We start from the raw sequence: 25,305 nt of genomic DNA, 5'->3' as shown, positions 1-25,305 counted from the left end.
GGTTATATTACGTAAGAACAATGGTGCAACACTAATAAAAATGTTATTTTATAACAAATGTGCTTTCTCCCGCATTGGCTGTCCACAGGTCTGAAACATCAGTGCGCTGTTGAATTGACGCCTTTTCCTAGACCATGTTGTTATGTGCATAATAGCAAAGATAAACAGCATATTGGTGTTGAGAACAAAGCGAAGGAGGCAGCAGAATGTGGAGACAAGAAAACAGCCCTTGCCTTATTGCCTAAGAAAAGTATGGAGAGAGGAAACCAACTTAATTAGGTCTAGAATCAATAGCCGAACTGTTAAATGTGCCTGGCTTTATAAATAATCCATATACAGTACCAGTCAAAAGTTTGGACACACCTACTCATTCAAGGGTTTTGCTTTATTTGTACTATTTTCTACATTGTAGAATAATAGCGAAGACATCAAAACTATGAAATAACACATTTGGAATCGTGACCAAGACAAAGGAGATGATTGTGGACTACAGGAAAAAAAAGAGGACTGAGCACGCCCCCATTCTCATCGACGGGGCTGTAGTGGAACAGGTTGAGAGCTTCAAGTTCCTTGGTGTCCACATCACCAACGAACTATCATGGTCCAAACACACCAAGACAGTCGTGAAGAGGGCACGACAAAGCCTATTCCCCCTCAGGAGACTGAAAAGATTTGGCATGGGTCCTCAGATCCTCAAAGAGTTCTACAGCTGAAAAGTCATAGTCAATCAATCAATAATATAATAATACTTTTAGCAAAAAGGTTTATTTTTAATTCACAATCTGTAGAAGCAATGAGAATAGAAAGGTTCAGAACTTTTGTAAAACATCACAGTACGGTTGAAATATATACAGTGGGGAAAAAAGTATTTAGTCAGCCACCAATTGTGCAAGTTCTCCCACTTAAAAAGATGAGAGAGGCCTGTAATTTTCATCATATGTACAAGTCAACTATGACAGACAGAATGTGGGAAAACAATCCAGAAAATCACATTGTAGAATTTTTTATGAATTTATTTGCAAATTATGGTGGAAAATAAGTATTTGGTCAATAACAAAAGTTTCTCAATACTTTGTTATATACCCTTTGTTGGCAATGACACAGGTCAAACGTTTTCTGTAAGTCTTCACAAGGTTTTCACACACTGTTGCTGGAATTTTGGCCCATTCCTTCATGCAGATCTCCTCTAGAGCAGTGACGTTTTGGGGCTGTCGCTGGGCAACACAGACTTTCAACTCCCTCCAAAGATTTTCTATGGGGTTGAGATCTGGAGACTGGCTAGGCCACTCCAGGACCTTGAAATGCTTCTTACGAAGCCACTCCTTCGTTGCCCGGGCGGTGTGTTTGGGATCATTGTCATGCTGAAAGACCCAGCCACGTTTCATCTTCAATGCCCTTGCTGATGGAAGGAGGTTTTCACTCAAAATCTCACGATACATGGCCCCATTCATTCTTTCCTTTACACGGATCAGTCGTCCTGGTCCCTTTGCAGAAAAACAGCCCCAAAGCATGATGTTTCCACCCCCATGCTTCACAGTAGGTATGGTGTTCTTTGGATGCAACTCCGCATTCTTTGTCCTCCAAACACGACGAGTTGAGTTTTTACCAAAAAGTTCTATTTTGGTTTCATCTGACCATATGACATTCTCCCAATCCTCTTCTGGATCATCCAAATGCACTCTAGCAAACTTCAGACGGGCCTGGACATGTACTGGCTTAAGCAGGGGGACACGTCTGGCACTGCAGGATTTGAGTCCCTGGCGGCGTAGTGTGATACTGATGGTAGGCTTTGTTACTTTGGTCCCAGCTCTCTGCAGGTCATTCACTAGGTCCCCCCGTGTGGTTCTGGGATTTTTGCTCACCGTTCTTGTGATCATTTTGACCCCACGGGGTGAGATCTTGCGTGGAGCCCCAGATCGAGGGAGATTATCAGTGGTCTTGTATGTCTTCCAATTCTTAATAATTGCTCCCACAGTTGATTTATTCAAACCAAGCTGCTTACCTATTGCAGATTCAGTCTTCCCAGCCTGGTGCAGGTCTACAATTTTGTTTCTGGTGTCCTTTGACAGCTCTTTGGTCTTGGCCATAGTGGAGTTTGGAGTGTGACTGTTTGAGGTTGTGGACAGGTGTCTTTTATACTGATAACAAGTTCAAACAGGTGCCATTAATACAGGTAACGAGTGGAGGACAGAGGAGCCTCTTAAAGAAGAAGTTACAGGTCTGTGAGAGCCAGAAATCTTGCTTGTTTGTAGGTGACCAAATACTTATTTTCCACCATAATTTGCAAATAAATTCATTAAAAATCCTACAATGTGATTTTCAGGATTTTTTTTCTCAATTTGTCTGTCATAGTTGACGTGTACCTATGATGAAAATTACAGGCCTCTCTCATCTTTTTAAGTGGGAGAACTTGCACAATTGTGGCTGACTAAATACTTTTTTCCCCCACTGTATGGCAAATAGAAATCCTATATGGATGGTGTTAAGAGATAGATGGGAGGTATTGAATAGAGTTGAAGGATGGGACTAATAACAAATAACAACAAATAATAACAAAGATAGCTAATAATGTAAGCATACTGTGTTCATAATAAGTATATAGGTTGTATGTTGGGAGCTTTTGGGAAAGAGCACAGTTAGAAAGATATGGCATATAGAAGCAAACCGGATGGACATCATGAAAATGATCGGAGAGGTTGAGAGTAGAAGAAGTTCAGGAGCAAAAAAATATATATATATAATAGAATTATTGTAAAATTAACTCTGTCCATAAGGTGTAGATAGTAAGTATAGACCGGAAGTAGGGGCCTGGGCATTGTTGTTCACTAATTTACTCCAAGTAGGGAAAGGATGGTGGGGTTGAAAAGTAATGAAGGGGAGTATATATATTTTTTAAAAACATGGGGGATTGGAAGTGATGCAGACAATTACATTGATAGAAGATACAATCTATCTGCAATATTAAGCTGATCCATTCCCCCAGAGAAAAAAAATATAATAAATAAATAAATAAATAAAGAGTTCTACAGCTGCACCATCGAGAGCATCATGACTGGTTGCATCACTTTCTGGTATGGCAACTGCTCAGCCTCAGACCGCAAGGCACTACAGAGGGTAGAGCAGGGGTGTCAAACGTACGGCCCGCGGGCCGGATCAGGCCCGCAAACGGGTTTAATCCGGCCCGCGAGATGATTTGGTAAAGTATAAAAATGCGCTGCAATTTTTCAATAAAATAAACTGCTGTTCCAATTGCGTCCACTGGATGGCGCAATAGCAATTGTGTTAAGCAAGCAAACTGTTCATACCGGGGCAGAGCAAGTAGGTCAAGCACGTGCAGCCAATGAGCTACTTTGTTTTGCCCGCGATATTTATTACGGCTTCTACTTTTAACATTATGTGCTTTGGCACCCTCATTGCCCCAATATGTCTCTGTCAAAAAAGAGAAAAGTGGACGCAGAGTGCAGAGTGTTCCAAGAAAAATGGTCATCCTATTTATTCACGGAATTGAATGGGAAAGCTGTATGTTTGGTGTGTTCAGAGCATGTTGCAGTGCTGAAAGAATATAACCTTCGTCGCCACTATGTGAGTCTTCATGCCGACGAATATGACAACTTTCAAGGACAGCGGAGATGAGAGAAGGTGAATGAACTGTTGGCGGGTCTGAAGAAACAGCAGTCTGTGTTTACTCACAGCCGAGACATCAGTGACGCTGCAGTGAAAGCTAGCTACCTCATTGCTAATGAAATCGCAGTGGCTTCAAAACCATTTAGTGAGGGTGAATTTGTAAAAACATGCATGATGAAGGCAGCGGAGATTGTGTGCCCTGAAAAGCGGCAGGCTTTTGCAAATATCAGCCTGACAAGAAACACAGTTGCAGACAGGATTTCCGATCTTTCAGTGGATTTGGACAGCCAGTTGAAGCGAAAAGTAAAGTCATTTATTGCGTTTTCGGTTGCAATTGATGAAAGCACGGACATTACAGATGTTGCACAACTGGCCATTTTCATCTGCGGAGTTGATGACACATTGACCGTCACAGAGGAGTTCGTGAAGTTGGTGCCGATGACAGATACAACGACAGCAGCTGATATTTTTACCGCACTCGTCGGCGCGCTGGACAGGGTCGGAGTGGACTGGTCCCGCGCTGTCAGCCTGGCTACAGATGGTGCGCCCTCAATGATCGGGAAAAAAGCAGGCGTTGTGACAAAGTTCAGAGAGAAAGTGCAATCTGCAAATGGAGGACGTGATTTTTTGACTTTTCACTGTATTTTGCACCAGGAGGCTTTGTGTTGCAAGTCATTAAAGATGGATAACGTCATGAAGGTGGTCATCCAAACTGTTAATTTCATCCGATCCAGAAGCCTGAATCACCGTCAGTTTGACAGCCTTCTCAGAGAGAAAGACCACATCTATGGCCTGCCATACCACACTGAGGTAAGATGGTTAAGCCGAGGTGCTGTGCTGAGGCGTTTCTTTGATTTACGAGAAGAAATTGAACAGTTCATGGAAGAAAAGGGCAAACCAGTGTTAGAATTTCATTCCGCAGAATGGATGCAGGACCTTGCATTTATGGTGGATGTTACAGAGCACCTGAATAACTTGAACAAACAGCTGCAAGGGCGCAACAAAGTTGTCACGCAGTATTATGACAGCATACGTTCTTTCAAGTTGAAGCTGTCATTGTGGGAGACGCAACTTGCCGGTGGTGATGCAGCTCACTTCCCCTGTCTGAAAAATGTGTGCGCGACCCAACATGTGGCAGACATGAAGCGGTTCAAAGATAAAATAACGGACTGTTACGGGAGTTTGAGCAACGCTTTCAGATTTATGTTTATATGTTTTTATGTTGATGTGCTATTGTTTTTAATTGATTTTATTTTATTTTATTTGTATATTTAACCTATTCTTGACTCTGTGGTTCTTGCACTTGTTTGGGGAACAGGATTTCATTATTTTTATCTACATTTCTGCCTGAGAAATGACACCCTGATATAGTTCTGTGATCTGTGAAACAGTTCTGTTAATCACTGAGGCATTGTGTGTTTGTGTGTTCTTTTTCTTTAGAATTTTCAAATAAACTTGACGTGTTTTATGATTAATAGTGATGTTGTGCTTGTACTATTTTGGACACACTGTCCTCAGGCTCCAGCTTTATGTTGTATGTTGATCGTATTAAAACAAAGAAAACAATCTGAAGTTGTTGTTTTTAAGTTATATATACCATGATTTTTCCGGTCCGGCCCACTTGGGAATAGATTTTCCTCCATGTGGCCCCTGAGCTAAAATGAGTTTGACACCCCTGGGGTAGAGCGTACAGCCCAGTACATCACTGGGGCCAAGCTTCCTGACATCCAGGACCTCTATACCAGGCGGTGTCAGAGGAAGGCCCACAAAATTGTCAAAGACTCCAGCCACCCTAGTCATAGACAATTCTTTCTGCTACCGCACGGCAAGCGGTACTGGAGCACCAAGTCTAGGTCCAAAAGATTTCTCAACAGCTTCTACCCCCAAGCCATAAGACTCCAGAACAGCTAATCATGGCTACCCGGTCTATTTGCACTGCCCCCCCAGCCTCAACTAGCCGGTGCCCCCGTACATTGACTCTGTACCGGTACCCCCCTGTATATAGCCTCCCTACTGTTCTTTTATTTTACTTCTGCTCTTTTTTTTCTCAACACTTTTTTGTTGTTGTTGTTTTATTTTACTTTTTATAAAGAAATAAATGCATTGTTGGTTAAGTGCTGTAAGTAAGCATTTCACGGTAATGCATACACCTGTTGTATTCGGCTCATGTGGCAAATAAAATTTGATTTGATTTGATTTGAACTCCGGGTCTTCCATTCCTGTGGCGGTCGTCATGAGAGACAGTTTCATCATAGCACTTGATGGTTTTTGCGACTGCACTTGAAGAAACTTTCAAAGTTATTGAAATGTTCCGTATTGACTGACCTTCATGTCTTAAAGTAATGATGGACTGTCGTTTCTCTTTGCTTATTTGAGCTATTCTTGCCATAATATGGACTTGGTCTTTTACCAAATAGGGCTATCTTCTGTATACCACCCGTACCTTGTCTCAACACAACTGATTGGCTCAAACGCATTAAGAAGGAAAGAAACTCCACAAATTAACTTTTAACAAGGCACACCTGTTAATAGAAATTAATTCCAGGTGACTACCTCATGAAGCTGGTTGAGAGAAAGCCAAGAGTGTGCAAAGCTGTCATCAAGGCAAAGGGTGACTACTTTGAGGAATCTCAAATATAAAATATATTTTGATTTGTTTAACACCTTTTGGTTACTACATGATTCCATTTGTGTTATTTCATAGTTTTGATGTCTTCACTGTTATTCTACAATGTAGAAAATAGTAAAAATAAAGAAAAACTCTGGAATGAGTAGGTGTCCAAACATTTGACTGGTACTGTATATCTACAGAAATAAGACAGATCCTGATTCTGTTGCCTGTTTGAGTGTTTTGTTTAATTGCCTACTGATTCCATAAGAACCAAGCCTCACGCAACCACAACATGTCGGATAAACAATTTCACAAATTTGGCTGTTTTTAATCTTTGCTTTGCTGTAATAAAGGCTTTACACTTTTTTCGTTAGAACAACCGCTCTGGTATTATTTATAATGTATTTAGTGTTGTTTACACTGTTCCAAATTGTCAGAAAAATCATATTTATACTAAAAACACTCATTTTTCTTGATATCCTTCTTGTTATTGTTACTATTATTATTATTATTATTATGATCATCATTATAATAATAAGTAATGTCATTACCATTAGTAGGCTTAGTATAGCAGCCTTGTATAACCAACATTGAGCTGTAGGCCTAAGAGCGCATCCTGTTAAGTCTTAATACCATAACTTACTTAGGCCTTTATTTCAATACTTATATAGGTTACTGTATCAATCAAATCATTCATTTGTTCATGTGATGACACAGCATATTAAGCATTTTAGTTTAAAAATAAAATAACAAAGCAAGCCTTGAATAATTAGCGTAAACACTAAATAAACCGTTCCATTTCGGAAATTGCATTCACAAAAGAATACGAGTGTTTTTAGTCTTTGCTGTAATAAAGGCTTAATAAAACATTTTTACAGACTCCGTTACGCTTTTGTGTTGTTTACATTGTTCCAAAATGGTCCGAAAAATTATATCGTAATCTAACAGCATCTGTTTGGCACACACAATATGCACGCAGCGCTGGCTCCTTACCTTCTTTTTCTTGATCTCCAGTACTTTCCACAACTAGTCAAATTTATTCCACACATCTGACTTCCCTTTTACCTCCTGAGCAACCAGTAAACATTCCCGAATTTCGAGTGTATTTGTCACGTCCTCTGCATCCATTTTGCTTTTACGGTGTTTGTTATTGATGTGATTATAATATGCTCTAGGTCAGGCCCTATCGGTCACGTGCATGCGATGCATACATATGTTACTGAAATCCCTAATTTGTTTAGGAAAAACATTCCCTATTCCCTCAACCCTTGTTCTCTTTTCGTGACACAACTTTTCAGTCAGAAATGGCTGTAATTATGTTGCAGCTTCAGCAACATGGACAGCGCGATAAATACTGTTCATGTTCTGTGGTGGTCGTTGCAGCAGCGATGAGAGATAGAGACAACAGGTGCTAGTCACAGAGTCACTCGCTGTCTTTTTTTTTTTTTTTTTCACAGCACAGCAAGTCTGAGCCAGGCCCGGCACAATCATATAAATTGCGGTCGGACTCCCTCTAGTCTTTTTTGTGTCTTAATTATTTAATCAAACAGTGTGCTTAAAGCATCAGACAAGCTCAGTGCATATAGTTGATTTAATTAAAACACATAGGATGTGTCCATTTATGGAAGAATACACGTAAAAAAATGTAAACCAATCGATTGTTCGAAAGAACAGACGACTCTTGGTCGACGAAGATTGTTTTTAGTTGGGGACAGCCCTAATTTTGACATCCCCTAACTTCAATTCACTTGAAACCTGGATCAAAAGATGAAAAGATCTGGTCGCAAGAAATCACCCAATACCTACAGTGCCTTGCAAAAGTATTCATTCCCCTTGCCGTTTTTCCTATTTTGTTGTATTACAACCTGCAATTGAAATTGATTTTTATTTGGATTTCATGTAACGGACATACAAAATAGTCCAAATTGGTAAAGTGAAATGAAAAAAATAACTTTTTGTTTCAAAAAATTCTAAAAAATAAATAACTGAAAAGTGGTGCCTGCATATGTATTCAGCCCCTTTGCTATGAAGCCCCTAAATAAGATCTGGTGCAACCAATTACCTTCAGAAGTCATATCATTAGTTAAATAAAGTCCACCTGTGTGCAATCTAAGTGATCTGTCACATGATCTCAGTATATATACACACCTGTTCTGAAAGTCCCCAGAGTCTGCAACACCACTATGCAAGGGGCACCACCAAGCAAGCGGCACCATGAAGACCAAGGAGCTCTCCAAACAGGTCAGGGACAAAGTTGTGGAGAAGTACAGATCAGGGTTGGGTTATAAAAAAATATCAGAAACTTTGAACATCCCACGGAGCACCATTAAATCCATTATTAAAAAATGAAAAGAATATGGCACCACAACAAACCTGCCAAGAGAGGGCCGCCCACCAAAACTCACAGACCAGGCAAGGAGGGGATTATTCAGAGAGGCAACAAAGAGACCAAAGATAACCCTGAAGGAGCTGCAAAGCTCCACAGCGGAGATTGGAGTATCTGTCCATAGGACCACTTTAAGCCATAGAGCTGGGCTTTACTGAAGAGTGGCCAGAAAAAAGCCATTGCTTAAAGAAAAAAATAAGCAAACACGTTTGGTGTTCGCCAAAAGGCATGTGGGAGACTCCCCAAACATATGGAAGAAGGTACTCTGGTCAGATGAGACTAAAATTGAGCTTTTTGGCCATCAAGGAATGTCTGGCGCAAACCCAACACCTCTCATCACCCCGAGAACACCATCCCCACAGTGAAGCATGGTGGTGGCAGCATCATGCTGTGGGGATGTTTTTCCATCGGCAGGGACTGGGAAACTGGTCAGAATTGAAGGAATGATGGATGGCGCTAAATACAGGGACATTCTTGAGGGAAACCTGTTTCAGTCTTCCAGAGATTTGAGACTGGGACGGAGGTTCACCTTCCAGCAGGACAATGACCCTAAGCATACTGCTAAAGCAACACTTGAGTGGTTTAAGGGGAAACATTTAAATGTCTTGGAATGGCCTAGTCAAAGCCCAGACCTCAATCCAATTGAGAATCTGTGGTATGACTTAAAGATTGCTGTACACCAGCGGAACCCATCCAACTTGAAGGAGCTGGAGCAGTTTTGCCTTGAAGAATGGGCAGAAATCCCAGTGGCTAGATGTGCCAAGATTATAGAGACATACCCCAAGAGACTTGCAGCTGTAATTGCTGCAAAAGGTGGCTCTACAAAGTATTGACTTTGGGGGTTGAATAGTTATGCACGCTCAACTTATTTCTTGTTTGTTTCACAATAAAAAATATTTTGCATCTTCAAATTGGTGGGCATGTTGTGTAAATCAAATGATACAAACCCCCCAAAAAATTGATTTTAATTCCTGGTTGTAAGGCAACAAAATAGGAAAAATGCCAAGGGGGGGGGGGGGGGGGGGGTGAATACTTTAGCAAGCCACTGTATAATAGTGCTTTGTAACTAATTCAAAGCTACAGTATGTGATCAACAGGGTAAGGGCTGTGATCAAACAAAGATACTGTGGCATAAAACAAAACATTGTATTGTAACTTGATGAGAGAATTGGTTTGGCATATTAGTTTTCATGTAAAAGTAGTTTAAAGTCATAAATTGTGAATGGATATGTATGCAAGGGGATATATTCACATTAAGCCTTGAGATATCATAAGGACTCTGTTCACTTCTAAGAGAGCACTTGAATTTGAATGCTTTCTCAGATAAACCACTCTGTGGTGTTGGAGTTGAATCAGGTATGTGCTTGTGACCTAGAGTGTGTGTAGTATAGCCTAAATACACTTACACATCAGGATAAAACTATCCTGAAATGGTGAGCATCTATTTTTATTGCACAGAATCCAAAATAGACTTGTTAGTTGTGTTACCCAACAGACGTCAGTTCATTGAGAAGTGTCAGTTCATTGAGAAGTGTCGTCACTTGAGGTTAAAAGCCATCTTTAGTGAAGTGACGTCTTTCACTTTTGAAGAGGCTTCAAATACTGAGCTGGTGTGTGGATAGCATAGAAATAAGAGTTCCACTGAACTGACAAGGCTATTCCAAGTGCCATTTCCATGGTCTGTCCAGTCTGACAGTTTTATGGTTATCGAGGAACATGATCTTGTCCAAGAAATATAGACTACTGTACAAATGGCTATCAATGGCGGTGTCAGACTGTTTTTGTGTTGCAATGGAGCCCAGTTTAAAAACAACAACGCATCTCTCCAACGTACAGAGAACCACGTCTGAAGTCTAGGCCTATTTATGGCCCTCAGAACTGGCTCCCTAAAGGGAAATGTGTCCAAACTAGTTCCTCCTCACATCCACATCGACTGCACACAGTCTTACAGATTCACATGAGAAACACCTTCTGACGTGTTTTAGAAAGGTTTCATACAAATATAGGTAATGTGTCATGAATCATGACACACTGACCTCAACCGAAAGTCACGCAACACAAGAATGCTAAGATAGACGAGATAAAACATCTCTTGCAAACTGAGGCGCTTAAAAAGCATTATACAATCCTATATAATGACATTCTGAACAGGGTGTGTTCTCTTAGCAAAAAGGTCCTATAGCTTCTTGGGTCTTTGGTAGCTACCAGCGTTTTGAAAACTCCAACTGTAATATTTGGATCTCTCATTGGCAGTCTGCAGTAAGCAGATAAGGTCTATGAAGGTATTACGCAACTATAACCCCTTGCATAACCAATACATGCTTGGCTAACCCACTCTACGTCCTGCGTGTGGTTCCTGGGGAGGTCTAAACAGAGCCAGAGGTGAATGTGGGTGAGATAATCTCCCCAGTATTTGAAGAATACAGTGAGAACATAAGCATGTTAAACTGGAGCTGGAGGCTAGAGAGGGACATTGGATATGGTGTTAGCATGCCAGTGGGTCTTTATACGGATTGAGGGCAGTGGGACCATAAATGAACCAACTTCACATTTTGCACAGGAACATTCCCCCCAAAATTGTGTCTGTATAAAGGCTAAAGCACCAATAGCAAATGACAAAGCGCAGTCATGTGAATCCAATCAATAAAGCTCTATTCAAGGTTAACACTCAGTTGACAGTGGTGGAAACTAATTTAAAATGTAGCCTATTTCATAGGTCCCTTTTCTCAGATAGATCATTGTAGACTGTAGAGACTAAACCACAGGGCATGCACAAAACACACAGACATACAGAGTCACCGACGCATGCACACATATGCCTAAACACATTCAGATAATTCTCATGATTGCAGCCCACACATTACTCAGTGTGTCTGACACAAACAGTATAATAGCGAGTACTGATTTCTTTGGTTTTGTTTCTGCTGGCTAGTCGAGGCAGGACAAGTGCCAAGTTGACAGTATTCTCAGAGATTCCCTGGGTAGCAACCTATCCCTGGAGGTTGAGTCGGGGTCACACAGTTCTGGTTGAATGTGCATACCTCCACATGCAGGTGAGGACCTGGTTGGGTAGTGACAGGATACAGAGAATCACCAATGGAAATGTTTGTTTTGATTGTATCTACCACTTTCAGCACGTTTTGTGCTTGCATCACATTTTATGCCTGCAGGACTGGTTCCCAAACAAAAAGCCAGGGATCTCTGCATACTTTAAATCCTCACAACCTGAGATGAATACCTTGCACAGCAGCAGCTGTAACTCTATCCTCCTTGCTAAGTCGAGGCAGGGAGGGATGGATATGGAGGTTTCTCCACAAACTGTCTTTGGAATGCAGTTCTTTTCATTTCCGCAAAGTGCACAAGCCCAATCCTTTCTTAAATTCAGCCACAACTGAGACAGAACAGTCTCAGTGTTAAAAAGAACAAGGGCTCAAAGTCCAGAGGCACTCTGCCAAAGCACTAGGAGTACAAAGAGATTAAGATTGTTTTATTGGTTCATATGTTGTCGTTGTTGTAAAGGTATACAGTATGTGTAAGCACATTTTATTATGTGGGATGCTGAGGTAAGTATGTGTCTATTCTACTACTTGGAATACACAGGACATGCTCCCTCCATTCCCTATATTTCCTTTAACTGAGGCTCAACTTGAACCAATGGCAAGACTTAACACACTATTTTTCCACAGTTTCTCTCTCTATTCTTCAGTTGGCCTATTCTATTCCCCTATATGCTATGAATAAGAATGAGGGTTTCCATTTCAGACTACAGGCAAGAGGGACTCAGCCTTACTACTTACTCTCTATTGCATTCAGTCAATGATCCACTCCATTTGTGTAGAGAACAGGGACAGCACAACAGAAAAATACAGTACACATCCATAATCCTCTTTCAGAAAGCTGACCTCTATCAACTGCAAACAAACAAAAACATTTGACAGCATATGCTTAGAAGGAGAGATTGTCTCTCTCTACCTTACTACTATAATTGAGAAAGTCAGCATTAAATGGCTGGCTGCCATTGTAACTTTTCTACAATGTGACTTATATCACACCTAAGGGTGTTGAAAGCTCCCAACCTCTCCCAACAATAAACTAAGCAGAACAAAAAAGGCTCCAAAAATGACATTAAGTTCAAATAATCTTCCTAAGCAAGGTCAGGCTGCAGAGCACGGTCATAAAGGGTTTCTATGGAGCGGTTCTCAAAAATACCCCTCACCCTCTCTGGCCAATCTCACTCACCCTGTGTTTGTGTGCCTGTGCCATGGCTCCCGCTTGCAGCTCCATGCCTCCCACTTGCCGTACAGGCTCCATGTTCATCCCTCACCAGTGCTCAAGCTCTTCTCCTGGTTGTTACGTACAGCGCCTGTTATCATGGCAATCTTCACACCAGGAGGGCAAAAGAGGGCCGTGCCATAGCCCCCACCAGCAGCCACCTGACAAATTATCTTCCCTCTTTTTTTCTGTCCTTTACTTGAGTTGTTTTCTGCTGTTTGCAGTATCATCTCGGTCTGGGTGTCTTTCCCTCTCACGGTCTCTCTGCTAATGTTCTATTCCAGGGATTTGTCTGCCATTGTAATCCTTGGGCGGGCCGCCTAAGCGTTTTTTCGGGTCGCCTAAGTCCAAACAGCCTAAAAAATATATATACATTTTCGGGATGGAATAACGCTTTCAGTGTAAACGTGAACGACTAAAACCAGATATAAAGTATGCAAAAAAGATAATGGACCTATATATTTTTTACAATATTATCTTTGAGAACTAACAATCACCAAAATAAAGCTAGACAGTCAGTCAGAGAGAATTGAAAATTCCCCCAAAAATCTATTTAGCAGTATTGATTTTATTATGTTTGAGCAAAAGAACACAGCATTAGCCATAGCAAAATGCATAGAATTGCAGGAAACTAGCTTTAAAACGTCAACATTTTCTCTCAGCTCATGGCAGAATATGTATAATTGCAGGAAATTAGCTTAAAAATGTACAAATGTCTCTACACTGCCTCTAAAATCCTCTCCAAAATGCAGGCACACCGACTGACTGACCAAGCTCATTGCCACGCCCCCTGCCACGCCCACAACCTTAGACACTTTTTATACAGAAAAAAACCTGTATTCCCTTTGATTTGGGGAGTTTCGTGCCCCTTTCCATCCAATGTAATCCTGGTAGTGGCTGCTTGCTAATAGATAGCCTGAGGTCGTTGGCTAATAAAAAGGATTGAAATGGAATTAAAGCCTGTTTCCATAAGCCTAAAAGCACTCCAGCAGATCTGACCAGGCCAACAGATCTGGTCAAGCCTAAATAAATACCTACTATTCTGACCCATCTTACTTACACACTCACACAAACCCCCGTGCACCCCCCCCCCCTCCATGTCTCCACACTAAAATGGGGTATAGGATGTAGTGGTACACACCAGAGTGTGGGTTTTAGAATGAGCAGTCAGTCATTACACATTTAACTCCCCACGGCTAATGCTAATACCTGCACCTGGCCGCCAAGCCAATGCCCCATAAGTCACCATGCTCCTCTACGCTACGATGAGGATCAGCAGTGACCCCAGTGACCTCTACATTATAAACCATAATAAATGCACTGCCTCAGCAAAGGGAGCTTTTATTTAAGCACGCTTCACGCTTCCCTGGGTAATATCCATCAATTAGGTTTTTAAAGACAAGTGTATGAAAATGCCAAAAGTGCTAGGCTGTGAGTATTTCATCACAAAGTTTGTGAGCAATATCACTTTGATATGATGATTCTGAAAGGAAGCTTCTAAGAACAGGCTTCTGATAACAAGCTTCTAGGTAGGCTAGATAAGGGGAATTCGCATCAGGCAGTGATGAGCTGTATTTAGCCCTGGTCAGTCAGGGGACTTCACTGTGGATGAGCCAAGGTCATCCCCGAGGGTTGCCTTCTGGATTTAGCTCACACTACATCCTGTCACATTTGATGGACAGGTGTTCCATTCCACTGAGCAGTGAGGTCACCCTGCCGTCTCCATGACAGATTCCATGACGCCTGCCTGGATTAATCTCCAGACAATTCGTCTGCAGGGTGTTCTGGGAAACAAGCTGATGCTGCGCTCACTACTGACTATGTATGTGAACAACACACATACACAAAACAAAAAAACTCTCCCCCAAAAGCAAGTAACATGGCTCAGTTGGTATATTGCTCACACCTGTTACTGGATAACACTGACCAGCGTTCAAAGAGGCAGAAACAAATGAGCGCTCAAGAAGACCAAAACCTCAAATTAACAGAAGACAGATGAAGTTGTCAGTATCAACTCTGGCATGGATGAGTAATGACGTTTCTATGTCGCCAACAGCACCAACAAGTCACCAGAGGGTAAGCGTCGAGAAGCTAAAGAAGTCACTGGATCAAGAAGAATGTTAAAATAGTAACTTCACCAGTGCACATAAAGTAAATCCCAGTTGCTTACAATCTCTCCATTGTTAGTCAACCAAGGCATCCTATCCATTGGTACACTATATGACCAAAAGTATGTGGACACCTGCTTGTCGAACATCTCATTCCAAAATCATGGCCATTAATATGGAGTTGGTCTCCCCTTTGCTGCTTTAACAGCCTCAACTCTTCTGGGAAGGCTTTCCACTAGATGCTGGAACATTGCTGCGGGGACTTGCTTCCATTCAGCCACAAGAGCATTAGTGAGGTTGGGCACTGATGTTTGGCAATTAGGCCTGGCTCGCAGTCGGCCCAATGGTGTTCGATGGGGTTGAGGTCAGGGCTCTGTGCAGGCCAGTCAAGTTCTTCCACACCGATCTTGACAAACAATTTCGGTATGGACCTCGCATTGTCATGCTGAGACAGGAAAGGGCCTTCCCCAAACTGTTGCCAAAAAGTTGGAAGCACAGAATAGTTTAGAATGTCATTGTATGCTGTAGCGTTAAGATCTGGAAATAAGGGGCCTAGACCGAACCATGAAAAACAGCCCCAGACCATTATTTCTCCTCCACCAAACTATACAGTTGGCACTATGCATTGGGGGCAGGTACCGTTCTCCTGGCATCCGCCAAACCCAGATTCGTACGTCGGACTGCCAGATTGTGAAGCGTGATTCATCACTCCAGAGAACGCGTGTCCACTGCTCCAGAGTCCAATGGCGGCGAGCTTTACACCACTCCAGCCAACGCTTGGAATTGTGCATGGTGATCTTAGGCTTGTGTGCGGCTGAAAATATGGGAGGAAATGGGTTAGGGGGATCAGTGACATTTGGTGCGGCAGAGCAGGGAGGGGAACAGACGGGATGACAAAGTGTCAGGAGTAGTGCGTGGCTGTATTCTCTTTAAACAAATGCAACAGTGGCTCAGTTGTGTTGTATAACTTCCCACTGAACATTAACACAGAGTGGGCTGAGTTGGAGGAGCGAGCTAAAGCACACCCACACACAACTTAGGTCAAGTCCCAGCATCACTGGTCACCCACAGCTCCTGGTCGGTCATTCTTTCCGTTCTAGTACACTGTACTGGAATGATCATTTCAAATAGGCCAATACATGTGTAAAAAAATAAAAAATGTAAACATAACAAAAACTCTCCCTCTCATTCTGTCAGTCGCTCACTCTGAAACTGTATGTCCATTTATATTGCGCTCTCTCTCTGAAGAACCCAGAAGGCTTCATTTCCTGCTGGACCAGTGTTGCATAATGCCAACAAAGTGTGTGTGTGTCAGTGTGTGTGTGTGTGTTTGTGAGTGTGCGTATGTGTGTGTACACATGCATTTGAGTGTAACATTACACCTCCAGCTTGCGTAAAATGCCAGGCTGCTCCTGGGGGCTAACGCAGGAGAGCGCTCCAAGCTAATGTTTATTCAGAGGCAGAGAAAGAGTTCTCTAATGAGATCCAAGCTAATTTTCTGTTTTTGGAAGATTATTTCTATGATATCCATGCAAAATGAAAGAGATGGAGACCCACACACTGTCGAAAAATAGGAAAAAATCCAAAACTGAGGCTTCAATGCAAAAATAAAAAAATGTTTTATTTGGACATCATGGTGCCGAACTTTATTTTTGCATTGAAGCCTCAGTTTTGGATTTGTTCCTCTTTTTTCGACCGAGTGCGGGTCTCCATCTCTTTCAGTATTCTCATTTTGATACCTACGCACCTGGAACCGACAATATTTGGTAATAAGGACCTTTAAAAAGCGTAGACCGCCTCCTATCATTTATATGATATCCATGCATAAACAAACCTATACAGTGCCTTCGGAAAGTATTCAGACCCCTTGACCTTTTCCACATTTTGTTTTACGTTAAAGCTTTATTCTAACATTTATTAAATAGTATTTCCCCCCTCATCAATCTACACACAATACCCCATAATGACAAAGCAAAAACAGGTTTTTAGAAATGTTTGCAAATTTATAAAAAATAAAAACTGAAATATCACATTAACATAAGTATTCAGACTCTTTACTCAGTACTTTGTTGAAGCACCTTTGACAGTGATTACAGCCTTGAGTCTTGGGTATGACGCTACAAGCTTGGCACACCTGTATTTGGGGAGTTTCTCCCATTCTTCTCTGCAGATCCTCTCAAGCTCTGTCAGGTTAAATGGGGAACGTTACTGCACAGCTATTTTCAGGTTTCTCCAGAGAAGTTCGATCAGGTTCAAGAACGGGCTCTGGCTGGGCCACTCAAGGACATTCAGAGACTTGTCCCGAAGTCACTCCTGTGTTGTCTTGGCTGTGTGCTTAGGGTTGTTGTCCTGTTGGAAGGTGAACCTTCGCCCCAGTCTGAGGTCCTGAGCACTCTGGAGCAGGTTTTCGTCAAGGATCTCTCTGTACATTGCTCCGTTCATCTTTCCCTCGATCCTGACAAGTCTCCCAGTCCCTGCCGCTGAAAAACATCCCCACAGCATGATGCTGCCACCACGCTTCACCGTAGGGATGGTGCCAGATTTCCATGACGCTTGGCATTCAGGCCAAAGAGTTCAATCTTGGTTTCATCAGACCAGAGAATCTTGTTTCTCATGGTCTGAGAGTCCTTTAAAATACCTTTTGGCAAACCCCAAGCGGGCTGTCATGTGCCTTTTACTGAGGAGTGGCTTCCGTCTGGCCACTCTACCATAACGGCCTGATTGGTGGAGTGCTGCAGAGATGGTTGTCCTTCTGGAAGGTTCTCCCATCTCCACAGAGGAACTCGAGCTCTGTCAGAGTGACCATCGGGTTCTTGGTCACCTCCCTGACCAAGGCCCTTCTCCCCCGATTGCTTAGTTTGGCCGGGCGGCCAGCTCTAGGAAGAGTCTTGGTGGTTCCAAACTTCTTCCATTTAAGAATGATGGAGGCCACTGTGTTCTTGGGGACCTTCAATTCTGCAGAAATGTTTTCGTACCCTTCCCCAGATCTGTGCCGACACAATCCTGTCTCTGAGCTCTACGGAGAATTCCTTCGACCTCATGGCTTGGTATTTGCTCTGACATGCACTGTCAACTGTGGGACCTTATATAGACAGGTGTGTGCCTTTCCAAATCATGTCCAATCAATTGAATTAACCACCGGTGGACTCCAATCAAGTTGTAGAAACATCTCAAGGATGATTACTGGAAACAGGATGCACCTGAGCTCAATTTCGGTAGTCATAGCAAAGGCTCTGAATACTTATGTAAATAAAGTATCTGTTTTTTATTTCTAATACATTTTTCAAACATTTCTAAAAACCTGTTTTCGCTTTGTCATTATGGAGTATTGTGTGTAGATTGCTGAGGATTTTTTTATTTAATCCATTTTAGAATAAGGCTGTAACGTAACAAAATGTGGAAAAAGTCAAGGGGTCTGAATACTTTCCAAAGGCACTGTATATACACACATACATACACGCAACAAGTGTTCAGTGTCAATAAAATATTTGTAGGACAAATTCATATTTCACACTGTCACTTGTTTGCATTTAGCCTACAACATGTCATAGAACTTCTGGAAGAAGCACGGCCCCATCCTGCAAAGTGGCACAGAACACGTAGAGCACCCAAATGAGGTTTCTACCCATCTCCCACTCTTTGCCCTGTGTCCACTCCGGATGCACACCACACCCTCTCTTACGCCCTTCAACCTTAATCTGCTTTCAAATGAGTTACAACTCGGTCCACACGCCCTGGTGCCACACTCTTGGCTCCCCTCTTCCTGCCACTTTAGCCATTACACAAAGGACCAGCGCCTGCGGTTTCTGGGTAGGGGACTTTGCAGGGTCCCCCACACAATGTACGCATTTATGATGGCAATGTTGAGAATCCCCCAAAACACATACTTCCACCATTTTCTGCCTGTGCATCCAACATTGTAATAGCTCCTCAGTTAGTCAAGATGATCAACCCCACCCATTTTCTTGTTGTAACCATTAAAAGCTCTGGAACAGATACGTTTCTACCACTTTTAAAAACAACTCCAAAACCCCTGCCACTGTCACTTTAGTCCTAGTCTGTGTGTTACAAGGGTGAATTGTGGGACTTGGGGCAGACACACTCCATGGAAACGTAGGCTCCCCTCTTGGGTTTGCCCTCTCTCTTCCTTTCCCTCTTCCTCCTCCCCCTCTCCCTCCTCTACTCTACTCTCCCTCCCTCCCTCCACTCTCCTCTCGCTCCACTCCTCCCTGCACATCTCTATCCCACCAATCATCTCTAACTCCTCTTCTTCTGACTCTCCACATCACTTCCTTCACTTTCACTGGCCTAGAGGAACAGAGTAACAGAGGGAGAGGAGAGGAGCAACAAATAGGATACAATTGTGGTCAGGAACATAATCTCTCTCACTCCCTCTCACACGGTCTCTCTCTTCCTCCCTCTCTTTTTCTCAACCATACACATACTCTCTTCCTAATAAGGGGTTTCCATAATAAATTGTGTGATACAGTTACACGGCTCCCATTCCACACACACACACACACTCTCGCTCTCTCCTCAAATCAACTCTTGCTTTCTTGCCTGACAGACTAACTACGGAGTTTCCAAATTAATTGTGTCGGTAGAAACAGGACAAAACAAGCAACTTGTTAGCTGGCTATGTAAACAAATATCCAACTCATCATGAGCTCCACTGCGCAGGCATCTACCCTAACACAACAAACTAAGCTGTCAAATAATAGGAAAACGAGGCAATGTATAGCCAATTAATATCTGCACCTATCAAACATGATAAACCATAACCTAATCCCAACAGATTAAAACAAATTACTCTAGCCTTCATTTCAGTGGCTAGTTAGCTGGTTGTCTGTATGGCTAGCTAGTGAAAGTGACAGCGGTGGTTGACGCTTCGTGAGCACAGCTCAAATGTACCGCTACACACAACTTTTCTTGCCTGACAGACTAACTAGCTTGCTAGCTAGCTATAGCAAGCAGCTGGGGCTGTTTCCATTTGAATTCAATCGGTAGAAACAAGACAAAACAACCAACTAGTTAGCTGACTATATGCAGCTAAACACTGCAACTATTTCCATGAGACAGAGAGCAATCATTTGAGCTCCACCGCTGATGTACCAACCAAGTTATCATGACATGACAGGACTTGCTAATCTGAGAGCTATTCTCCAAGTTTAACTGCATCAAACATCGACAACACCAAACATATATCTTATTTCACTCACCTCGACGTCATCGCTTTCAAAGTGCAAGGACGTGTCCGAATCCGTATTACCAACCAACATAGATATAGCCTCTTTCACAGTGAAAAGTAATGTCCGCTTCAGCGGCATCATTTTGAGTAATGAAGTGAAGAAAAAGTTGAAAAGTCAAATGACAGTTTCCGGTTTCTGGTTGATGACAACAGCCACGCGAATACGACAACAGGTTGTTAGCAAGTACATTTTGCGATATTGACATAGATATTATTGTTAGAAAACCATGCCACAATAGTAATTTAAAGAAAGGCCGTCGACGGGATCTAAGAGTTAATATGACTAGGATTGTGTCTTTGGCTACTGGACAACGAAATAAAGTTGAGAACATGAGAGAAATACTGGTTTCAATTACATATGAGGAAGTGTTTATAAAATAATCCCCTTAACATTCCTATGGTCGGAACACGGTAAGACATGCCTCATAAAATGACAAAAAACATCCAGGTTTTAAACAATTACGTTTATGGTTCAATAGTTTCAAAATGTTGACTGCCTCTGCTCAGATTGCAAGGTTCTCTCCTATCTGAGCAAACAGTGCCTCGAGTATGACAGAATAAATCCTTTAGACGTTAATATGAATTATCCTACATTATATTTGTCAAACATGACTGCCGTTTAGCCTATATATATGTAATTAAGTCTCATTAAAGTTAGGCTACATTTTCTGGCGTCCCCCTCCTGTCAGCATCGGTCTGGAAATGATAGACTGTAGCCAATACGCATAGGCTATCACCTACACATTGACATGTAAGCTAATTATTTATGTAAATTAACATACACTTCTGTTTTTCTTAACAGAATAGCTAGTGTTTTTCGGAATTCAAATAAATGTCAATTGGCTATTTTGGTTAATATCCTTGGTGCCCTAGCAGATGGCCTTGGTGCCCTGGCAGATGGCCTTGGTGCCCTGGCAGATGACCTTGGTGCCCTGGCAGATGGCCTTGGTGCCCTGGCAGATTGGGCATCTCTTGAAGGCCAAATGGCCTTGCCCCTAAAATCACAAAATTCCAGGCCTTCATGTCACATTGTGGGCTTTAAGGTGTCACCTGTAAACGTATTTTTAACTTCCTTGATTCAATTAACAAAAGTAAGATATCAGGTTTTTAACAGAGACTTTTCAATAATCATGCTGCAATGAACGACAGTCAATCCTCATTGCTTTGATACTTCAGTTAGAAACCAAAACCTAGGCCAAATCTCAAACAGTGGTGTTGAGAATCGCTCAACATTCCTTTTAGTCACTGGTCCACACCACCCATCTCCTGTTGCTTGGCCTGAGTGGCCTTGTCTTGAGGGATTGGGTTCAGGCCAGGGTGTAATTGGCTGGTATAGACAAGTCTAAGCCTAACTGTGTCTTTCTCTATTCAAGTCTATAAAAAATTCAATATGGGTCCAATATCAGTGTAATTGACTTACGCTGATATTGACTACATAACTTTTGTTAATTTTTTGCCAGTAGTTCTGAAAGCAGCGCCCAGGAGCCAAATAGGGTCCCAGAAAGCTGTGTACTACATCATCACGTAATTGTCCTCGAGCCCCTGCGGCTGTGCACAAAGATATGCACGTGCTTGGGCTCACCCCACAACCTCATTGGACAATGCAGTGCCGATCTGATCCTGCCTCCCACTTTAACCTTGCAACCTCATTGGACATCATTCCGACTGCCAATCAAAATTGTCCCTCAATGTTCGGTTGTGGCTGGCTAATTCCTTGTGGTAAGGTCCTTGCTATCAGGGATCCTTGGGACGTCCCTATCCCATTAAAGTTGACATTTGAAATTGTTATGTTAAGGTTAGGTAAGGGTTATGGTTAGGCAAATGATTGTGAGGATGTAATGTTAAACAGTGGAAAAGTTATAGCCTACTTATAGGTTTGCGTCAAATGTCCTACACCTTGAAAGTCGTGAAATTATTATATATTGCATTTGGGTACGTGATAAATGACGATCGCTGGCAATCAATTGCAGTGATGGATTAGTGATGCACGTTTATAAGGACAAATGGCATGGAATTATTTGACTTGGATGGATAGTTGACAACAGAAAGTAGGGCAATATTTTCTTATCTAAAAAGTGGGTGAAAGTTTGCAGTAGACATTTCTCTAGCGCATCAATTTATATGTGTGTTGTGTCATGATTCGTGCCTGGTAAAAACCTGATAGTCTATTGCGCAATAGTCCAACATTCTAACTAAATACACCAGTGACACCATTTAGCAGATACAGGTTGTGAGCATAGTGTTTCTGATCGGTTTGACAATTGTGTTCTAATGTACTTGTCTGGCCAACATGCCACCTTCAGCGCACATCAATTTCTGCTTGGTTTCCAGATAAATGTAGCCTATTGAAAGAGAGAAATGAAACAACTCCCGAGGTCTAATAGATCTAACTTCTAAATTCAACGTTTTCTAACTTATGATGCATGGATTGGATCGATGTATTTTCACTGTTATGAAAATAACTAAATGGCAAGTGCATGTGACCAGGAAATTCCAATCGCTTCAGAGCGTGTGCTCACTAGGCTAGATGACATTAACAAGCGCGCATCTCGTGCACTAAATTATGCCAGGCTGGAAGAGGACTGCAGATGGTTTATTATGCATGTATGAACCATACATTGACACAGAGTCTAAAACGGGAGGCTTAAAAAATAACAAGGTTGTTTCAATCCTCTGGAACGCCTCTATAAGGTAAAGCTGTCATATGGACTCTAAATAAACGCTTTGTCTTCGTTAATGATAAGGCAAGCGCACAGTACAATGAGAGGCTCACTTGTAGCCTACCAGTTACATAACGCAGTAGATTCTGTCTCTGAGAGACAAACTATGAAACTCAGCTCTAAAACAATTGCTCTCACACAATGAATGGAACTTCAAACCTGCTCAAGTGTTATGAAACCAGAGACATATTACCTAGCCTGTGACATGATGTATTATCATGATTTGACATTGGTGGAATTTTTTGTTCAATACTGTCAAACTAGCCTACACAAACAATGTTCATTATGATATCAAAAATGTCTACGCTCTAGTATCTCAATGTAATTTATGGTATTTGTTTTAACTACAGCTTATAAAAATGTAAGTGTCCTTATATAGGTTAACCTCAGTCACTGCTTTAGAATCTGACTCAATTTATAATGTTTTGTTTTAACAGACATTAGGGACAAAACGCCAAATGCTTATGTGCGCTATAGATCTCCCTCAAAAGAGGATGTTGACGGGTGGAAGCCTATTTGAGACAGAAAAATGTGGCTACTTTAATTTCGGGTTGAATGAAACCTTGTGTGGAACCAGGTTCAGAAAGAGCCCATACACTACAGTGGTAATCAAGCGCATTTGAGTTAATCAGAAATCAAAGTTGTATCCAATAACATGTAGCCACAGAGCCCAGGACAAGGCAATACAAAGAAAAAAAAAGAACTGCGATTTTGTTTGGATTGTCACATAATTTAATCCATAAAATGGTCCTTTGGAGGAAGGATTGTTGACATATACAGTACATACAGTACATGGCCAAAAGTATGTGCTTTGTCCCAGCTTTGCTGCTATAACAGCCTCCACTCTTCTGGGAAGGCTTTCCACTAGATGTTGAAACATTGCTGCGGGGACTTGCTTCCATTTAGCCACAAGAGCATTAGTGAGGTCGGGCACTGATGTTGGGCGAGTAGGCCTGGCTCGCAGTCGGCATTCCAATTCATCCCAAAGGTGTTTGATGGGGTTGAGGTCAGGTTCTTCCACACCGATCTCGACAAACCATTTCTGTATGGACCTCGCTTTGTGCACAGGGGGCATTGTCATGCTAAAACAGGAAAGGGCCTTCCCAAAACTGTTGCCACAAAGTTGGAAGCACAGAATCATCTAGAATGTCATTGTATGCTGTAGCTTTAAAATTTCCCGTCACTGGAACTAAGGGGCCTAGCCCAAACCATGAAAAACAGCCCCAGACCATTACTCCTCCTCCACCACCAAACTTTACAGTTGGCACTATGGATTCAGGCAGGTAGTGTTCTCCTGGCATCCACCAGGACTGCCAGATGGTGAAGCGTGATTCATCACTCCAGAGAACGTGTTTTCACTGCTCCAGAGTCCAATGGCGGCAAGCTTTACACTACTCCAGCTGAAGCTAGGCATTGCGCATGGTGATCGTAGGCTTGTGTGCTGCTGCTCAGCCATGGAAACCCATTTCATTAAGCTCCCAACTAACAGTTATTGTGCTGACGTTGCTTCCAGAGGCAGTTTGGAACTCTGTAGTGAGTGTTGCAACCAAGGACAGACAATTTTTTTGCGCTACATTGTTGCTCCTAGAGGTTTCCACTTCACAATAACAGCACTTACAGTTGACCGGGGCAGCTCTTGCAGGGCAGAAATTTGACGAACTGACTCGTTGGAAAGGTGGCATCCTATGATGGTGCCACGTTGAAAGTCACTGAGCTCTTCAGTACAGGCCATTCTACTGCCAATGTTGGTCTATGGAGATTGCATGGCTGTGTGCTCGATTTTATACACTTGTCAGCAATGGGTGTGGCTGAAATAGCCAAATCCACTCATTTGAAGGGGTGTAGTTGACATTTGTATCTAAAAGCATAGAGAAATAATTAATCAAAGTTGGCATATTTAAGACATTTTGGCACTACCAGGAGCATTGCAAGACACCATAACTGTTTATCTATATGTGGCACAACCTTAATCTTGATGTCATTTGAAACCTCATTGTGTGTTCTAAAATGAGTAATACATGATAGAATTGTACATGATGGAAATGTACATGATTTTGAAAAGTATGACAATTTATATTACAAATATGCCCTCTTAAATTGTTCTCATATTTCAATATGTTGTTGTTCTATGGACTGTGTTTTACTGACACAGAAATTTACAGAGTAGGATATCTGGGACATTTTGAGTTATGACCAAATATACAGTGGGGAGAACAAGTATTTGATACACTGCCGATTTTGCAGGTTTTCCTACTTACAAAGCATGTAGAGGTCTGTAATTTTTATCATAGGTACAGTTCAACTATGAGAGACGGAATCTAAAACAAAAATCCAGA

General features: G+C 42.0%; 1 protein-coding gene across 1 annotated transcript in view; it reads right to left on the bottom strand.

Annotated features, from left to right (window-relative positions):
* The window catches only part of LOC311133751 (S-adenosylhomocysteine hydrolase-like protein 1), a 52,244-nt gene that overhangs the window by 21,913 nt on the left and 5,026 nt on the right, over nt 1-25,305 (bottom strand). The window lies entirely within an intron of this gene.

The sequence above is a fragment of the Coregonus lavaretus genome (assembly GCF_964263955.1).
Source record: "Coregonus lavaretus genome assembly, chromosome: 8".
Taxonomy (NCBI): Eukaryota; Metazoa; Chordata; class Actinopteri; order Salmoniformes; family Salmonidae; genus Coregonus; species Coregonus lavaretus.
Note: the sequence above shows the minus strand (reverse complement) of the source record. Positions and strands in the feature narration are given on the sequence as shown.